Genomic DNA, 6,000 nt, shown 5'->3' with positions numbered 1-6,000 from the left:
TTCTTGTATATCGGTTGTTCCTTTAAGAACACGAGCCAAAATATAGGGATGTGTGGCACAAAATGTTCAGATTTGATAACCTAGTTTAGATTAAAGCATTTTTGTTATTGAAAATCGTATGCTACTTTAACAGGGTTTCATTCAAGGAAGCACTTTTATCAGCAGAATTGCAGGATTATATTTTTATTAAAGCAAATTATGGTAAATTTATAGTTTTTGAGTAACAAGAAAATGTCTTATTGGACTTGCAGTGAATAGTAGGATCAAAAATATTCAGGGCTGAATATGTTATAATCCACAATTTCATTGTTTTAAATTTTAAGGACATACCAATCAAGTTCACTTAAAAATAAATACAAAAGTTTTGTGCTTCAACCCACCAATTCTGGCATCATCCACAAACTTACGAATTATGCCATCTATATTCTCATCCAAATTGATCTCAAAGCAATCAAAAAATACGCCACAGCCAAAAAATTATCATACATTGTCTTTAATCTCTGTTATACTTACTCTGTTATGTGTGCTCGAGCTCATTCCTTTTTTTGTGTGCACTTTTGTATTCTTTATTTTTCAACTTCGCTGCCATTCTTTAGAATACTGGTGAATCTTATCTAAAGCCTATTATCAGGTCCTTGATTAGTTGCTTCCCATCCTTGGTGGTTTGGATCAAATTCTTTGTTTATTCCTTTTTGATGTGGATTGGGCGTGAAGCTGGAGGAACAAAGTTACAGCATATGTTAACAAAATGGGAAATTGAGACAAGTTTTAATTTAAAGTGTGGAGTGGGATGAAATCAGTTCTTTATGTTCTTAAGCCTCTGGCAGGCAATGTTTTTAAAACAACATTCTTGGAAATCTTGGATCAAATAGCAGTTCTGCATAAGTATCACGAGTTTCCATTTAGACACATTGACTTGTGAGAGTTTCTTTTTGTAATTAAACTGGAGTTAGGTTCCAAATATAAATGTACATTGACTAACCAAGGAGCAGATTTGTTTGGGGTGGAAATGTTTGTATTGATGCATGGTGAGGAGGTTCAATGAAGAAGGCACAGATTTAACAAAAAAATGTGATTAGCCCATGATACACAGATGCAATTATTAGCATACACCTATTCAAACTTAAAATATTGGCAAAAGAGGAAATGTTTAGCATTTTCCTGGATTGCATGTCTCTCAAGCATTTAAAGCTAATTTTGCTTCCTAGTTTTGTCCACAGTACATTTTTTTGGAATAAAATATAGCCATAAAATGAAGCTGATTTGGGGGAAATTTCAAAATGTGTCTTCTACCATTTTAAGTTGAGCATATGGAGTATTAATGTTAGTTCAGAAAGAACCCACATTACTAACAAGTTTGCTGGTGGATAACTTGCTGTGTACCAGCCATAAAAATGAGATTTTTTTTTAAATTGGCAGTGAAGTCCTGTTTCCTGTTTGTGATTGGGTCTCAGAGATACCTTGTTGACAAGTGCATGCAAATAATTAATCAAAAGAAGCTTAAGAAACTTGCTGATTCAGGCAGCATCGATGGGGAGAAATGGTCAACGTTTCAATTCTTGACTATCAAGACTTTCCAATTCGGTCTTTGCAATCTTCGTGTTTGTCTAGTTAGTCAATGTTGTAGGTTGAAACCCTTTATTGAGAGTTGATAAAGGGCCCTGGTCCAGATGTTGACTGACCTGCTGAGTTCCTCCTGCTTCTCTTTGTTCCCTTAAGAATCCAGCATCTGCAGCTTTTGTATTCTCTCTTATTCAAATAAGTGTTTGTGTTACTGGAGAAAACTGTTCACTTCCCTGTGTTTTCACCCCACCTTGCTTTACTAATTTGGTTCAAAGATATTCACTGTGTTCCACAAAGGAATGGGGTTTATTTTTTAAAAGAAACTGTACTAGTCAATAGTACGACCACTGAAAAAAAAAAAGAAATCTGCAAATATTGGGATCTAGTGCAGTAAGCAAAAGTGCTGGAGAAACCTGGCATCCAAAGAAAGTAAAAGGCAGTTAGAGTTTCAGGGCTGAGCTCTTCAGGAGTCCTGAAAATCATGTAGAGGATTTACATTGATGAGACTGGACTCAGATTGGGGGTGGTGGGGGAGTGGGGGGGGGGGGGGGGGGAAATCGCTTAGATGAGCACTTTCATTCTGACCATTGCAACAACAAGGACTTCTCTGTGCCCAATCACGTTACACCCCATGGCCATATTGACATGTCTGTCCAATGTTATCATGTACTACCCAGGTTAGGCCACATAAATTGGAAGAATAACACCTTGCATTTCATCTCGGCAGTCTCCTAACCAGACGACATCAATGTTCACTTCCAATCCCCCCCTCCACCAGTCACTCTTTCCCTCATCCTCCTGCATTTTTTTCTCCAACTTCGCAAACCCTGACCTTCCTTTTATCAATTAGCTGTCTTAGCCTTTTTCCCTCTCCCTTATCACCCCCTAGCTCCTTTCTCACCACCCCCCCCCCCATCTGTATCTACCTATGACCACCTGCCAGCCTGAGTCCCACCCCAGTATGTTTGAGCACCTGAATGGCTTTTTGACACTCCTGAAGACCTCAGGCCCAAAACATTGACAGCCCTTGTGCTTTCCCCATGAATCCTGCATTTCTTCCAGAGATTTTTTTGAGCACCTGAATGGCTTTTTGACACTCCTGAAGACCTCAGGCCCAAAACATTGACTGCCCTTGTGCTTTCCCCATGAATCCTGCATTTCTTCCTGAGATTTTTTGCCATCCTGTATGAATTATAAAGCTAATGATGAAATAAAAAGGGCAGAAGAGAGCATTTCATCTCTTTGTGTACCTCACATGGCTTCTCTGCGGAAGAGATATTGCCAGCATTTGGAATTTGAATTGTTTTTTGGTATTTGTCCATTTTATTATTCAACAAACCATTGATAATATTGCAATAGAACAAAATTGAAGCAAAAGGTTTAAGAATTCATGTCAATTTAAAGCCAAAAGTTTGGTACTTCACTGCATTCATTCTAGCTATGAAGACTTACCAAACTATAATGACATTCCATAAAGTTGCTAATAGAGCTTGTTTTTGTGGGGTAAAATGCAACAAAATCATTTTATTAGCTGCTAATGGGAGAGTAGGGAGTTTTCTTGATTAATACTGTATAACTTAATTTCTGAACATTCTGCATGTTTTGATCTGGGGTATTAAAATGACAATCACAACAAAGAAACCCGTGTCTCTGCCAACTGGCAAGTAAAGGTAGGCAGAGGACGATGGGGAACTTGATTCATTCTTCCTCATTTGGCGGCGGGTGGGGGGGAAGCAACTTTGTTTAATGCCTGCTTATGTTTTAAGACAACATTGCTGTATAAGATTCCCCTTTGCAAAGGGAGGGAAGGTCAACGGTGCCTGATAAGGAAGGAAATTCTCGAAAACATATCTTTTGAAATTTAAAATAGTTATAAACCTCTGAGGTTATCCATATTACTTTTGGTCGATTCAAGTCAGGTTTTGCTCCACCCACTCCTGCATTTGTCTCTCATTAGCAGGAGGAAGAAGACAATTGTACTTTTTAAAAAATATAGAATGATTTGAAGGAGGAGTGATTATTTTCAAATTATATTAAAGTGATATACTTCTGTAAACAATGTTATTTGGGTTAAAATGGTGATTTTTGCACTGATAAAATAAAGCTGAATGTGCCTTACTTTGGAAGGGATGCAATATTTCAGTCTTCCATTGTAAATCCTTGAGTGTGCAGTTAAAACTACTTTAGTTGATAACCATTTGGTTATGCATAATATTTGGTTATATACTGATCTTTGAATGTTAAATATTAGTAAATGTGTCAGTAGATTATTTATTTTGCTGGTGACTGGATATACAGATTTTAAATCTAATTTTATTAAACATTTGTCAATCCTATTTGTTGAGTTTGTCAATTTTATTAATTCATTTAATTTCTTTTAAATAAACCTGGTCCAGATTTTGTTTTAGAACATAAATAGGAGTGAGACTGTCGAGCCCTTTCAATGAGATTGTGGCTGATCTGATGATAGGCTCATCTCCACCTACCTGCCTTTTCCCCATATATCTGAAATCCCCTAATTTGTTAAAATCTATCCAACCTTGTCTTTAATGTATTTCTAAAGTAGCCTTCAATGGGCAGGAAATTCACCACCCTTCTGGAAAAGCAGTTCCTCCTCATCTGTTCTAAATCTACTACCCTGTATCTCTGTCTTTGCTACATAAAGGACACTGACCTGCTGAGTTTCTCCAACATTTTGTATTTTTACTGGATCTTGAGGCATAGTTCTAGTCTTCCTCACCAATGGGAACAACTTACCTACCCCTATCTTCTCTAATGCCTTTCATAATTTTATGTTTCTATAAGATCCTCTTTCATTTTTCTAAATTGCAACAAGTACCCCAGTCCCAGGTGACTTAATCTCCCCTCATAGACCTACCCCCTCATCTCTGGAATCAACCTGGTGAACCTCTGGATTGCCTCCAAAATCAGTACATCCTTCCTCAAGTAAGGAGACCAGAACTGCATGCACTACTCCAGATGCAGCCTCATCTGTATCTTGTCCAGTTGCAGCACAACTTCCCTGCTCCTCAATTCAGTCCCTCTAGCAATGAAGGCTAACATTCCATTTGCCTTCTTGATAGCCTGCTGCACCTGCAAACCAACTTTTGGTGATTCATGCACAAACACTCCCAAGTCTTGCATAGTAACTTGCTTCAATGGCTTACCATTTAAATAATCTGATCTTCCATTTTTCCTTCCAAAGTGAAAAACCTCACATTTACTAACATCTATCAGACCATTTCCCACTTACTCAACCTATCAATATCTCTCTAAGGCTCCATATACTCTGCACGATTTGCTTTTCCACTCAATTCTCTGTCATCAGCAAACTTAGATACACTACACCCTGCCCCCTCCGGATTGTGAATATATAGGTAGATCAATGACCAATGTTGAAGGATAAAAGAGAAAGATAATAATTACATCTATCCCCTTAATTTTTTTCAGGTGTTAAACAGGGATTTGGAAGAATAAATGCAGCAGAATTCAAATAACCTTGGGTCAATTTGAGTTATTCCAAATTAACAAAAAGCAACTTTGATTAATACTGTATGTTTGGGTGTAATGATAGAATTTTGAGGACCAATTTTTTTGGGTAAAATTTAGGGAGTTGGCTATTACATACTATTTTTGACAGTGATAAGTACCTGTGCCATTCAGGGCATCAGCAGCTTGAATGGGCATGCAGCCAAGACCGAGTGGTAAGTTTGCATTCACGGTGTCTGGGATGTTTGGAGCTTGGATTGGTAGGTGGCTGGGCCCTAGGCAAGAGTCTGTGGTAGGTCATCAGGAGCACCAATGGGCAGGTAGCTGGGGCCTGGGCAAGGGACAGTAGTTAGGAGCTCAGAAGGACGGGCGGCCAGGACTAAAAATCATGGGGGGGAGGGGTCAACGTGTGTATATACATAACTCTATTTGAGGGCCTACTATATTTTTTTTCTCCAAGACTGGGTTATTCTTTTATTTATTACTTTATTTAAAATAAAACCACTTAGCAAACACAGTATTTCAAACTTCTGATGCTGTCCCTTGACCAGGCTCCAGCCACCTGCCCATCGGTGCTCCTGATGACCAGAAAAAACCATTCTGCTACTTAGTCTGCAAAGAGGTTCTTTGGCTCCATAATCTCAGCAGCATATTAATATTATTCTCCCATTATTTAAGAATAGTAAGGACAACCCAGAAAACTAGACTGGTGAGCTTGATGGCATTAGAGGGAAAACTGCAGGATAGGATTCTGAAGGACAGGACCGACCAGCTTTTGGAAGGAAGGAACTTATTGGAGGTTGTCCGCATGGCTTTGTGTGTGGGAAATCATGTCTCGCAAATCTGATGGTTTTTCTTTGAAGAGGTGACCTAATAGGCTAAGGCTGAGCAGTGAATGTTTTCCCTGTGAACTTCAATAAAACCTTTGATAAGATTCTGCATGGCAAC

Source organism: Narcine bancroftii, chromosome 3 (assembly GCF_036971445.1).
Source record: "Narcine bancroftii isolate sNarBan1 chromosome 3, sNarBan1.hap1, whole genome shotgun sequence".
NCBI lineage: Eukaryota > Metazoa > Chordata > Chondrichthyes > Torpediniformes > Narcinidae > Narcine > Narcine bancroftii.
Note: the sequence above shows the minus strand (reverse complement) of the source record.